The following is a 14,827-nucleotide window of genomic DNA, read 5'->3' on the forward strand; positions in this document are numbered from 1 at the left end:
TTTAAGGACAGGAGAGGAGGAACATGATGGAGTAGCCCTGCTCTATCCCATCATGGGTGAGGAAAGAGAAAAGCCCTTACTGGAGGCAATAAATAGGGGGATAGACCAGCCATTTCAGGAACTGGGAGACAGAATTAGGAGAGAGAGAGTGAATGGCTGTGGGAGGCCTTCATCCCAGGAGGACTGACCTCCTTCCCCATTGCTAATCTCACCAGAATCCTTGAACCCTGGCCAGGGAGCAGAGAGAACCCCTTTCCCGGGCTTCCAAATAAGAGAAGTGGGAGGCAGCATAGCCCACGGTTGAGGGGTACAGGATCTAGAGGCAGATGCGCTTGGATTCAGTCTTGGTTCTTCTCACGAGCTGCATCACCATTATGCAAGTTGCCTAACAGGGAATGACAACAGTGCCTACCTCACGGAGGAGACAAAAGAACCAATGACATAATGCAAGTGAAGCATTCAGCACATGGTTAGTACTCAATAACCTCGATTAGCTATAATCACCCTTACCAGCAAGCGTGAAAAAGCACAGGAACTGTTTATTCACAACACCCAAACAAAGCAATGTTCCTGTCCTCCTAGGCTGACTCATGGTGGTTAGAGGGTTAGGACCTAAATTAATCCACTTAAAGGTACACTGTGGTTTAAGTAGGTTTTTGTGGCTTAACTGGGGATCTGACATTACTGATATGTCATTCCAAACAACAGGCCATTCCATCCTTTAATGCAGAGGAAAAGTTACCTCTGTGGTCTGCACTGATGCGACTAATCCCAGGATGGGGCCACGGGTGTAAACTTGACTGAAATGCCCGGATTCAAACTGCCAAGCAACTAATGTGCAAGACACACCGGAAACTGAATGTCATCATTTCATCACTACCCAGTGTAAAGCAGTGGACCCAGGTGTACTGCAAATCCAACCAGTTGATAATAATGAAAACTAGCTTGGATATCAAGTAACTACCTTCTGGTAAACAAAACCAACCATTCATCTCTATCCTGGATACAGGGCCTAGTCTTGATTTCAGGGGGATTATCTGTCAGATGATAATCCTACATGATCTCTAGGATTCCTTCAGTTTTTAAAGTCCTGATTCTACCATGTTTCCCCCAAAATAAGACCTAGCTGGACCATCTGCTCTAATGCATCTTTTGGAGCAAAAATTAATATAAGACCCAATCTTATTTCAATATAAGACCAGGTCTTATATAATGTAATATAATATAATATAATACAACATAATATAATACTGGGTCTTACATTAAATTTTGCTCCAAAAGACGCATTAGAGCTGATGGTCCGGCTCGGTCTTATTTTCGGGGAAACACAGTATATTGTAATGATGTCTGCCAGCTGAATTCTGCCCTAGAGCAGAGTACGTATCCATCCATCAACCAGATTCTGTTAAGACCTTGATTTCCGTGAGGTCACAGAAAATGCCAGTCTCACAGAGTCCACTCAGAGATGGCTGCTAGACTATGCCTTCGAAACATCTGTTAGCACAGCAGTGTATTTACCATATGGCCCTTCATTCAGCACTTTGCCTGGGGAGGCCCCCAAGTGAGGCTTGCATCTGTTAGAACATCTACATAGAGAAGAGGCAGTTTCCCTTGAAAATCCTGAAACTTGCATGTAATTTACTAAATATTAGATAGAAGTAACTGTTGCTAGCTGGCTACGAAGACATCATATCTTTTGGGTTGTTTCTACAATTTTAATCAAAAATAATGTGAAAAACCCGTCTGAAGAGAGGTTACCAAACACATTTGCCTACAGTTCATTCATGGCTTCCTTCTTTTTCTTATACAACTCCCAGTCCAAAAAGAACTTAAGGTAGCTTACAAAAATATAAACAATACAATACCATTATAAAATAGGTTAACAAATTTGGGTAAGAAAAAAGGAGAGTTTGGGGCATAGAAATGCATGCTGCTAAGTTGCTAAATATTTACTGGATTTTAATTGCAAATTTGGCTTTGAGTTTCCCAGTAACCAAGGCAGAAAAAAAAATGTCAGCAGTTATGAAGTTTATATTTCCTATAAAATAAAAGAACCTGGGTTGTTCCGGATACAGATTTTCTGAGAGACATTTCTTTTCTGGGTAGTCATAGAGGAGACAATGGGTAACCTAGCAGACAAGAGCCCCAACACACCCCAACAGTTCCTACCCTGTAACCCTCTTGCAAGACTGTTTTTGAGAAATCCCTCCATGAAAACGGACAGCCTAACAAACACCAAAGGGCAATGCAGTGAAAGGGATTCCACATGGGATCAAATCAGGAAAGAACATGGCTTTCTGATGGTCTGGCTGGATCCAGTGTTACAGACTCTCGGGAGAAATGGAAGAGCTACAGAACTTTCTGGCAATGCTCCATGAATGTCATTTATCACAACCAGGCTTTTGAGGAACAAAAACATGGGCAGCCTCCAACATGCCAGGTCCAAACACTAATATTTCTTTTTCTTTCTTTCTTTTTTTTCTTTTTTTTAAAGGAGGGCGCAGTTCAAAGTAGCCCATGCGGGGATCGAACTGGCAACCTTGGTGCTGCATAGCAGAAATGCACTCTAATCAACTGAGCTAACCGGCTGCCCTAAACACTAATAGTTTTGAATGCTAATGCTATTTGGCCCAGTTGCTCAAACAGAAAACACCCTTTATTCTCCCTTCCTTCTGTGTCGTACTTCATCTGTCCCCTAGACAGTTGGTTCTGGCTCTGAAACTCAGCCTCCCATGGCCATCGTCACAGTCCCGGCCAGCAGCACTGTCTTCTCTCATCCTGAACAGCCATGACAGCTTCCTAACTGGACTCACTGACTCAGCTCTTACCTCTCCAGCCCATCTAGAATTCTATTTATACAACAAAATCTGATCACATCTCTGTTTCAAAACCTCCAGTGGTTTCCTGGCAACATATAGAACTAGGTCCAACCCCTCTAGGAACCAATAAGGCACCAAGAACCTGGTGGCTTATCTTCTCATCCCCTTTCCACCTCACTCCAAACCCGTTTCCCCAGCAGACCAAGTTCCCTCGATACCTTTTCTCAAGTTGCTTCAGCCCCTGCAGTTGCCTCAACCCATCTTCTCCGCCTGGTAAATGCCTGCTCACCCCATAATACCTAGCTTAAATGAGACCCTACGCAGAGCCGGTGGCCTCCTTCCAGCATGCAGAAAACCATTTTTTTCTCTGGAATGGCCTTTAGCACATTGTGTGCCTGTCTCTCTACTAGACTGGGAACTTCCTACAGTCAGAAGTCCAGTCTTTACCCATGATGTTTTCCCCAGGGCTCCTGGTGTCCACAACATTGGAGATTCTTGCTAAGTGTTAATATCAAGACCATGACCATCAGTGAAACAGAGCTGCGCTGTACGCAGTTATTTTTATAATTTCCTTATTTTGCCATACCCACTACATTTAAAATACCTAATTCTGAGCATTACATGGGACTCACACGCCATTCATGCTCCACAAAGTTAAAAAGGCAGCAAACTCTTGTAACATCAGCTCAGTTGGGCTAGCAGGAGTCTAATAAAACTCAGTACCATGGAGCCATATTTCCAATAAGCCACACCACACGACCCTCCAATGGTTTTACCTGGCTGTTGTCTGATGGCAGAAACATTTCCCATTCCGTCTCCCTGGCCCTTCACACCGTCTCAAGGAACCCTTCCCAGGCTGGCATTGACTTCTGGACCCACTGCCAACCCAGGAACCTTCTTTTTCCCAAGGTGGTCCCCACAAAACCCCAGCGCAGTCTGAGCTACTACTCTAGGTGAGACCGAAATAGAGAAAACTGAAGTGTCAGACTTGGTTCAGGCCAAGAAGAAAAGCGGTCCCTCAACCCTGCCTCTGCTCCACATGGGAAAGAGGGCCAGCTCTGCCCCTGTCCTCCAGCCACCAGAGACTGCCATCTAAGCATCAGTTCTCTGCTTTGTATTTGGCAATGCCCAGAGATGATAATCCCGGTTAAAACAAAACAAACACATTTTCCCCACGATCGGGGACCTAGAGAGGGCTCGGTCCATTCCTCTGCCTTCAGACAAGACCGTACTCAAACTATAATGTAAAACAGCCATTTAGAAGATCTATCAAAAAAACAACATTTTGGAAAACAGGGTAAGAGATGTGGCCAATCTTCAAAAGTTACTTCACCAGGGAACCCTCCCCTTAACCTCCTGCAACCTCTACTACGTCATGGGTAGGGGTTGGAGGTCCTCTATACGTCAGGTCCTCTATTCTACATGTGTAGCACTTTTCAGTTGTAGTTTTGCTTCTATTGAGGTAATTATTTGATTGCCGTCTGTGTCCCACACTCAAATATCAAATATTATTTACTGAATAAATGACTGTCTTTTGGCACTGTGTGACCTTGATTTCTCTTAACTGCTGCTCCCCCAGGGCACAGCTGGGGCCCCAATTAGTTACAAACCATCCATCCCAAATCTGCCAATACAATTTCATTGTTCAGCTGTCAGCATGCCTTTGGCTTTCTCACTTTAATCTCTCAATTCAAATAAATCCAAAACTCTAGACTCTGACATCTGTGGCTGGGCTCCCTGCCTTTCCACAATTGGAATTTGGAAATTAAACTTAAAACTCAAGAGAAAGAAAGGGCAGAGGCGCTTTCAAAAGGATGCCTGTACGTCTAAAGTCTCTGCCTTCACCAGCCCAAAGAAGGATTATTTTGTTCTAAGAATTATTAAACTGTCATCTAGGGTTGCCATTTATTGAAAGAAAGGAAAAGGAGTAGGATGGGAGAGAGAGACTGATTCTAGAGCAAATTTCTGGGTTTCTCCTTTTATGCGAGTGGCAGATGGATTTTAACAAGAATTACGGCCTCTTTTCCTTTCAGGCCTGGCACATCAGGGGAGCCATGCACGTTGCCAGTGCAGCTTTTTCATATAATTTAAGAAACCTCCACAAAGCTAGCTGTTTATGGGTCAGTCTTCCCACTAGATTGTGAGCCATTCCTGGCCAGAGACCAGGACTGGTTAATCAACCCTCATACCTAGCCCAAAGCCTGGCTGGCAGTAAGCTCAAAAAGCCTTGGTTGAAAGAGGGGGAGGAGGGGCAGAGGTAAGGAGGAGTCATCTGAGGCCCTGCAGGAACTGTCAGTAAACCTCCAGGACGCTATAGTTTATTAATTTCCTATTGGGGGTCCAGGAGGGGCCAGGTACTTAATATGCATTATCTCAATCAATCCTCACAACAACGCAGGGAGGCAGGCATTATTATGACTACCTGTTTGAAAGGACCAGAGACAACATTTGAATCCTGGGACCCCATCGCCCACCCCCCATGGATCCTGCAACCCAGACAAGCAAGAGGGGTTCTGAAGATGCTCATCCTTGGTCCTAGAGTCCTCTAGAGCAACAAATAGAATATCTCCCAGAGGGAGAGTCTAAATCAACTAATAATAACGCAAAACAAAGATGTCAAGTTCTCTTAAAACATCTTCAGACTCCGGGTTGGCTCAGAGATTCAACTTTTAATTGCAGAAACCTGAGAAAACAAGTGAGGAAAGGGGAGAACCTGAACCAGAAGGTGGATCAACAGATTAGGCACAAGAAAAAGCTGGTTTTCGGTTCTTGTATTCCTGCCAATGGGATATTTAGCTTTAAGGCTACAGTCTGTGTGGGCATACTTTACCCTCAAATCCCAAAGTAAACAAATTAAGAGTCATGTAAACAAAACTAACCAAAAGCCCTATCTAATTTATGTTTACATAATATACATGTTTATACCATTAATGCAGCAAATACTGAAAGAGAACTCATTTTTACCTTATGGTCCAATGGCACTGGCTCAATTTAGGGAGGGATCCCTGACAGACAGAGACAAAAGTGGTAAAAGAGATAAAGGGAGGCAAATATAATGGATGACACACAGGAGATAAGGAAGTGGCAAAAAGGGTTAGTTTAGGAAAGGAGGCCAAAGGTCAAGGATGCTAAGTGGCTGGTTCCTGCCAGGGAGACCAACCACCGCAGCGATTTCCAGATCTCAGGCATGTGTGGAGTGGGCAGCATTAGAAAAACCTGGGAAATGTTTCTTTTGATTATTATTTGCCTGCTTTAATAGATTCCCCATTCTGAACATTCTGATTTATGGGCCTTTGGTTGGTCTAGGAATTCTTAGGGCAGCCAGGATGGAGAATCCCTAGGGATAGTCTCACTTTTGAGGATGCCTATCATCTAGGTCAACTAGCCATTGTTCACAGGGCTTCATCCTCAAGGGTTCCACTATGAATGGAAGTCACAGTCCACTTCCATGGGGTTACTCTAAACTGCAGCAGTGGTAGCCCACGCAACCCCATGTTCCCTTCCCACACCTCACGAGCCTACTGAACATTCCTCATACACCACCTCTTATGTCCATACCTCTGGCTTTGCACGCACTGTTTGCCCGGAGTGTTTCCGCATGTTTAAATCCTCTTCATTCTTCACAGTCCCATCTTCAAAATGCCTCCCCTTCGTTCTGTATCTCTGTAATGACTTTAAACTCTACCTTGTACTCTGGTTATTAACTAATGCATATGTCTTAATTGCTCCTATTGGAGCATATGCTCTTAGGGGCAGGGGCCATATCTTAATGTATCCTTATCTCTCAGAGGTCTTATTACCTATTTAATGATTATTACCCAGGAAAAAACAAAACAAAACCAAGGTTGAGTTTCAGGCCAAGGCCAGAGAGAGGTTCCTTTTCTCTCGCTCAAAATAGAAATCAAAAAATTTTCCTGACTCTGGCAGGATGTGTTCCAAGCCCACGCTCTCTTGCCCCAGGTACTCCCAACCAGAGCACCACGGGAAAACAAAAATGAAACAAATCATTAGGAAGATCAATATTTCCTATAACTAAATTTCATATCAGATAAAATAAAGCTACTTTCTTCAGGCCAACCAAACTCAGCCACTGTTCACACGCAGAAGACGCTGTCTGAGCCTCAGTGGCACCCATCTGTCGTCAAGCCTTCCTTCCTGGATATCAAGAAACAGATAAGGGAACTCCAGACACTAGAGGCTATTTTCTTTCTGAGCTGGCAATCTGGGTTTCAGATCAGAGCCACTAAATCTGGACTCACCACATTCCCAAGACCACAGAGGAAGGCTGACTGCCCTGTAGCTCAGGAGACAGGAGGGCACAATGCTGCTGACTCAGCCAGGAGGCAGGGACGTGGGTGGTAGTGTCCCACCTGACTGGCAGCACGCCCCATTGCCCCATCACTAAGAGGAAGTAGGCCCTGCCTAGTATTGAGACATTACAGATTATTTGGGGTTTTAGTCAGGGATTGGTATTATTCCAGAATGCATAGGAGTAGAAAGAGCCCTGGGCCTAGGAAATAAAAGGTATGGTTTCTAGTCAGTGCTTTGCCCTAATTAAATCTGTGTCTTAAGCAAATCCTTTTTGCCTGTTTGAGCCTCAATGTTTATACCCCTAAAATGCAATACTGAAAGTAGATTTTCATACCCACTCCAGCATATAGCGAATTAATAAGAAGTTATAAATCACTAACTTGAAATTAGAGAAAATAAAAATTACAAGGTTAACACCACAAAAAAATTAAGATGTAGGGCCCTCCAGTTACTAAGTTCAGTCACAAATTTGGGTCTGTGCTTCCTGGTAGCCAAAGCAAAAAGAGAGAAAGAGGATCGGTTATAAATTTCCAATTGTCCACAAAGAAAAACCATACCAGTTCCTCAAAAGAGGCAAAGCTTTCCCTGGCACTTGATTCTGAAAGAAGTGTCTCCAATTAACTTCTTAAAAGGGATATTCAGTGACATTGGAGCTTAAATTTTCAACAATATAAACCCTTAAATATAGTAGCAAGTTATACATGGCTATCTCAGACAGTGTACCTCGAAGTGGAGGAGCTGAGATAGATGGCCCAAGTGTACAGCTTTCAGTGGCCCCACCTTAATCCAAGGATGAAACTATGAATGGCCAAAGGAACAGATAGACAACATGCCCTTCCAAAAGCTTCTATAAATATTACTTCATTGGATGTTTATTAAGACTTGCACATTTCTAAATTCCATTCCAGTTCTGATAGATCCAAGCAACATTTTTTGGCCTTCATTTACTTACACGAATTTAAGATTTTGTGGACGTAAAAGGAGTTCTAAGCAACCTCACAGGATGATCTGATCATAAATTCCTAACTGGGCAGATCATGGTGGGTAGTTATGCCCCAGGCATATAACTTTTTTAGTAAAAGGTTTATCTTTGCCTAAAGCAAGCCCTGTCCATTATTCTTGGGCATCCAGGTTAACATACCTTTGAAATAAGTGTAATCACCCTCAAGAGAGCACATAATCTTGTTATTTACCCTGTAATCCAATCCCTGCCTTGCTTTCTCCTACTGTCGCGTACTCTTCCTTAAATTGGTTCAAATAAAACTCAATAGAAATTCTTTACAGGTTTGGACTTCTTAGGTCAACAGTCAATCACATTGGTAGTTTTCGCCTCTTACTGTCCATTCCCAAGTCAATGGAATTAGGAATTCCTGCCAGTCAGCGAGAAGGAGAATCTAACTATTAATATTTATATTGTTTTTAATGCTACCTCCAAGTGCTTACTCATGTGGCGAGCTCTGTGCCTGGTTTCTGTGCATTTGCTCATTTAATCCTCCCATCAATCCTATGCGATAGTAACTACAGAGGGGGCCAAAAAAATGTGTACACATTTTAAGAAAGGAAAAAACTGTATTAAAATTGTAATACTCAATACAGACCGATAACAAAAGATGAATACAAGTCATGTGTTTACATTTTTTTGGAACCCCCAGTATTAGTCCCATTTTATAGTAAGGAACAGAGATTTAGAAAATTTTAGCCAACTGCCCAAGGTCACAGAGCCAATTATCCAGATCTTTCTGGTTCTAAAACCCAGCCTCTTAACTCTTACAGTGCCTCCAAGTATTAATGAAATGTGATTACTGGTAGAAATGCTTCCGTGTGTCAGAACAATGAGCCCTAGAATAAGAATACCGCGGGAAGAAAGAGTTGTTCATTAACAACAAAATAACAATAGAGTTTTTAAGAGACTTTGGCAACCTATAAAAAGAACAAAACAATGAAAAATATGGTGAAAAGCAGAAATCCCAAAGGAACACTACCCCATCCCAGGAAAAGATGGATTCTTCTCTTGAAAATAAAGTAATATTTCCTACTCTTAAGAGACTCTGAACCTTGGCTCTCTTTAGTGGTTCATTCATTCATTCCAACAACAGATAGATTTCTTATCCAGTGCTACTCCATGCCAGGCACTGTCAGAGCAAGACAAAGGCTCTCAAGCTTCCAATCTGGCCATCAAGTAGACAATGTATCTCCAGATGGTATTAGAGAGATTTGAAAAAAATAGAGTTAAAGGGATTAAGAGAGGCTGAGGGGCAGGGAGAGGACGAGCTCTTCTAGATAACTGGTCATGGAGGGGCTCTCTGAGACCCATGTGAGAGAAGCCAGTCATGCAAAGATGTGGAGAAAAGGCAATCTGGAAAAAAGAGACTACCAGTAGAAAAGACCCAATGACTAAAACAAACCTTCCACATTTTAGAAATCTCAGGATGGCTGGTGCAGTAGGAGCAGAATGAAGCAGTGTGGACCAGGTAAGAACTGGTAGGGGATGAGGTGTGAAAAGTTGGGAGAGGGCAAGCCCTGCTTGGAAAGGAGCTGGATTATGTTTGAAGGGCAATGGGAAGCCACTGGAAAGTCGTAAGCAGGGGAGTAGCATAATCCAATTTACTTTTAAACCCTCCAGGGCTCCCTTCACAGCTCCCAGGGAAATTCAGGTAGGATGAAAGTAAAGTCCTTTAGGATGAAAGTAAAGTACAATCACCTTTTGTTAAGGACAATGTCACTGAAAACTCTTACAAAATACCTTTAGCCTGAAGGCCCTGGCTTTCCATCACTGGAGAGTAAACATCAAAAAGATGCTTGTTTTCCAGAGTTTAATATCCCTTTCAAGCTAAGGGAATGTAATTGTCAGATAACCTAGTGGTTTGGTCAACAGACCCTAAGGAAATGCCAAGATAACACACAAAGGAAAGTGATACTGGTCCTCCATTTTAATCCCACCTGAACATTTCTTCCCTCTGCTTTTCCTATCCTAGGATATCCTATCCGTTGCTATCCTTTTGTCCTTTTCTTTTTTTCCACAGGCTCAAAACTAAACATTCTAAATGGGTGCTGCTGGACCAAACTGAGCAGTATTAAAGTTAATTTCAACAAACCTACAGTTAGTGTTCCCATATAAGGCATACCTTTGACAGGAAGGACAATGGTTGAATTTGAATAATTTAGAGTTCTTTTGAAGCTAAATTGAAGCTTTGATTAACTAAGGGAATTTCTTTTACCAACATGTTTGGACACAATAACTAAAAAACATCCCACATGTGGATGCATTCGATGTGTGTATGTTTGTGTTTAAATGTAGAGATGGAGGTAACAGCATCAGAAACTGGATGACTAACGAGATCTAACTACACACAAGAGCAGAGCTGTCACCACAGGAAGAACCAGAGCTGAGGTAGGCCATGAGGTAGGGGACCTTGTGCCTCTTCTCATTAACAACTGTTGATAGACAAGCCTTGACAATGCCCCATCACCACCCTCAAACAAAAATAAAATCACCTACCTGCCTTTCCCCCAGGCTACACAGCCTGGAATACCCACACATTAAACAAAATCAACCTTTTCTGTTGACCAGTTGTTACTATCCCAGGCACGATGACTGTGCTGAAAATTCAAGTCTCTGTGAATAGTACACTAACTCCTCAGCACTACTCACAACCCCAACCCCATGCATCTAGAAACATCCAGTGGCACAGAACAGTGGTCAGCAGCCCTCAGATTGGAGTGGTGTAGGGAGGGAGGGGGATCTCTCTCTTACGGCCAAGGCTTCACAGCAGCTGAAAGCCAACACTATATACTGTTAGACTTTTCAAAGCCTAAGCTAGTGTGACTAGCAGATGAGTGATCTTGGGTTTGCACAGACTGTGGGTCACACACCTAAGGCTTCACATCCGAGTGAAAGCTTTTCATTGTTCGTTGCCCCCAAGACCCACTAGATGAGGGTTTCTTTTCAACCACCTGCATCACAATCTCATGGTCCACTTATTACAAATATGCCCCACTGAAAATAAACATCTCCAGAGTGGACTGACAAACTGCATTTTTAAACACTACCCAGGTCATCTTCATGCACATTAAGTTTAAGGACCTCTGCCCTAGAGCAACGTTTCTTAAACTGTAGGCCATGAGCCGTTTGGTCAAGAAATCAAATTAATGGGTCATGACCAGCAGTTGGTATTTTTTAATTAAGTAGAAAAAAAAATTATAAACAAAGTACACTGCAGGTAGTAAGGGCAATTGTTTCCTGGAACTTAACGCAGTTCTTATTCTGCACAGCGATGTCAAGTGTGTTCCTGACTGTGGATCCCACTCAAAGTTTGAAAACCACGCTCCTAGAGGGAAGGAAAACAGTATTCCTGGGTGTGGTGTTTAACTTTCTATTTTCCACCCCTAATTCTAAGCTTCTTGATTTTAGTTCAAGCACAAGATATCAAGACAGATCCCAGAAGTGCTGTTATCAAATCTTAAACTAGTAAGGCAAAGTCAAACTGAGGAGGGTAATGAGCCCAAGGCCTTCACTCCTTTTACTGGACACACTTATGGAGCTGGGGACAAGGGACAGTGTCAAAGGGAAGTTTGCACAACTCTCCTCAGGCTGGAACTGTTCCTTGATAAAAAACTTGTAGCCACTCATACCACAGTTCAGAAGAATTAAAATATACATCAGGGCAAGACTCAGCCTCAGTATTAAGTGCTAAGGAAAAGGGGGGAAGGATGGAGGATGGACAGAACTCAGTTTCAGGTTTGGTCCACATGTGCAGTCCCCGTGGCAGTGATTAAGTCAAAGGAAAGCCAGTGAAGATTGAGTCCAAGCCCACTGATCACAAAGCCAAGTTCTCAGAACCCAGACAGCACTGGAGAGCAACAAGCATGTGAGGTCAAGTCCCAGCCCAAGTCAGTGACATGAGTAACCCTAGGTAAGTCGCTTAACTTCTCAACCCCTAGGTTCTTTGCACCACTAATGTTCTCTGAGCAAGAGGGGTACAGGGTAGCAGACAGTGTCCCTTCTTGGCCAGTACTCTAGGACAGGGAGCCCCATTTTGCATATCCTGCTGGACCAGAAGAGAGGAACGAGGGAGGAAAGGCAAGGGAAAAGGATGAGTGGCGAGCTGTCTTGTTATCCGTTAGACTCACCAGAAACAAAGACTCACTGAGGAGAGCCTCAAGACTTCAGGAGAGCAAACTGACCAGGAGGCCAGAAAGCAAAAACCCCAGCAAAGCCCAGGAGCAGTTTCGTGTGCCATTCACAGCTTCAAGGCTGTGGGAGGTCAGCTACATGCAGAACAGAGAAAAACGGACGACACTCACTCACATGGCTTTTTAACAGCTTATAAAGTGAGGGTGAAGTCAGAGATGGCAGTCTCCTGGGCTGGGTAAAAAACACGTGGTTCTCCCCATCCCCCCCACGGGAAAAAAGCCACCACTTGGATAAAGACACCTCGAAGAGGTCAGCGGCCAAGGAGGATGAACTTGAAGCAGGGAAAGGCGGGGGCTGCCCCTCAGCGTCAGTTACCGAGAGGTACTCGCAGGAGAGGCCCCGACAATTCCGTCGGGCAGGAGAGTACTCGTGCCCACCCCCTTGGCAAGGACACTGAGGCGGCGCCGGGAAGCGGCCAGGCAGGAACTCGGCTGTGGTCACCTCGGCCCACGGCCGGCCGAGCACTCCGGGGAGTTTCGAGAGCAGCCAGTCTCCCACAGGCGGGGGCCCCCGAGGGCGGCGCACCCGGACCCAGTGTGTCCAGCAGACACCCAGCGTCACCAGGGACAGAAAACTTCCGCAGCCACCACCCTGCCCCCCGGAGTCCAAACCCGCGGGAACTATGCTAAGGAAGAAGCAGTTACCCAAGGTCCCCTCCGCCAAATCGCGCACCCCACACTTGCCTGACACCCCCAACAGGTTCCCGCCCCGGACTCGGGGATCCACTGCACCTCGGCTCCCTCCGCTGCCCGCCGCCGGGCCCCGGCTGTGTTTGTAAACAAACCGGTCACGTGGCCCCGGCGGCCCGCTCCCCGCCCCCTGAGCCCGCAGCCCCCATGGGGACCCCACGCTCGATCCCGCCTGGGTTTCGTCCAGCACAGGGCGCCGCGCTCCAAGGGGTTGAGCCCGAGGGGCCACAGGACCGGTGCCCAGTACCGGGTGCCTGGCACCCGCACTGACAGCGCGCCCCACGCCCACGCGCGCCCTACCCGCGCGCGCTCGGGGTTTGCTTACCTGGCAGCAGGCTGCCCTGTCCAGCCAGCGCCGGGCTCGGCTCCGCGGGGGTGCGCAGCAGCAAAGGACCGCCCGGCTGGATCCCGAGCTCCGGGCGCGCTCTTAAAGCCACAGTCTCCGCCACCGCCGCCGCCACCACTCCGCATCCCTCCGGGTCGGGGCCGGGGGCTGCCCTGTGACGGACGCTCCCCCGCGCCTATCCCCTCGGCTCAGCACATAGCAACACGCCGCGGGTTGGCTCGGCACGGCCGCAGCCCATCCGCCCCGAGCCAATCAGCGAAGGACGGAACTCCGCCCCCTGCTTCCCCTACCTCCCACCCCCCACCCCTCTGCCCTGGCCGGGCTTGGGTGCGGGTAGTGCAGTGAGTGACGGGTCTGGCCCCGCTAGGCTCAGCCAGCGAAGCCTGGCTAAGCAGGGCGACTGCCGGAGGAACAGGGAGAAAGGGTGATGAGCATGGGTAGGCTCTCAGCGTCTGTGAGGGAACTGTTTATTTGGGTTTGGGGTTTGTCCCCAGGTCAAGACTGGGATTCCCAGAACCTGGGGTAGAGAGGGAGGAGGCTTTATATTGCTTCTTCTTAGAGGGCCAAGATGGTAACTTCCTCCTTACACCTTAGCCATCCCTAACCCAGAGCCGAAGTTACCTGAGGAGGCCCTCAGGACCTGGGGCAGTTGAATTTAATAAAATAGTGCCAGCCCGATCTGGCCCAGCCAGGCCCTACTCAAAAGCAAGGCATTTCCCCGCTTTGCTCTGCTAGTAATTTCAGCGAGTTAAGAGGAAAGAGGCCCTAGGGAAATTGGACGGCGCTCAGCTCCCTATTACTGCTGATTTTCCAAGGCATTCAGAGGGAGATGAGGATGGTAAGCCCAGGAGAGTAGGTTGGTCAGGGACCAGAGTGGAGGAGCCCACGTTCGGGGTCAGTGGGGTGGCGCTTTTCAAGGAACAGAAGGTTGAAAAATAAGCCCTTGGCCGTCAGGAAATTCAGGGAGGCACCAGGTGGGTGGAGTGGGGCATTCTCCCAGCAGGAAAACAGGTCGTTTGAGAAAGAATGCTGGCAGGGGTCAGGGGAAGAGAGCAGCCTAGCCTTTTCCCTTGGTCACTGAGGTTCCTGCAATTCCTCAGAGACCAGAAAGAGAATGGTACTGGGATGCATTCCTCCGCCAGGTGGCTTAAACTACACCCACCCCGTACTGGCAATTCCACCCTATTGTCTTTTCAAATATATTTGATTCAGTTAATATACATTGCATGGTTGGATGTGAATCCAGTCCCAATCCAGTTAGTAAAATGTTAGCAAAAAATCCCAAATTACCTCAAATACATCGGTATTGTATATATGTATCAGTCTCAAATTTGGTGTTTCGGTGAAAGCAGGAACACCATGTCACTGTTCAGAATTGACAAACTTGAAGTCCAAAACAGAAAAAAAAAAAAAAAGGGCTGTTGAGATAAGAAAGAATCATGAACAAGAAAGATTTAACACTTAATCC

General features: G+C 45.9%; 1 protein-coding gene across 3 annotated transcripts in view; it reads right to left on the reverse strand.

Moving 5' to 3' along the window:
* The window catches only part of YPEL2 (yippee like 2), a 57,957-nt gene extending 44,415 nt beyond the window's left edge, over nucleotides 1-13,542 (reverse strand). Inside the window, exon 1 of one of the 3 annotated variants that reach the window (XR_012492313.2) lies at nucleotides 13,339-13,542. The gene's annotated coding sequence lies outside the window, so the exon portion shown is untranslated. Of the gene's footprint in view, nucleotides 1-13,007; nucleotides 13,143-13,338 lie in introns of those variants that run through there. The other 2 variants (XM_019736355.3, XM_074320472.2) reach the window with 2 other exon arrangements.
* Between the last annotated feature and the right edge of the window lie 1,285 nt (nucleotides 13,543-14,827).

This window comes from Rhinolophus sinicus, chromosome 12 (assembly GCF_057876585.1).
Source record: "Rhinolophus sinicus isolate RSI-liver-muscle chromosome 12, RSI-T2T, whole genome shotgun sequence".
Taxonomy (NCBI): domain Eukaryota; kingdom Metazoa; phylum Chordata; class Mammalia; order Chiroptera; family Rhinolophidae; genus Rhinolophus; species Rhinolophus sinicus.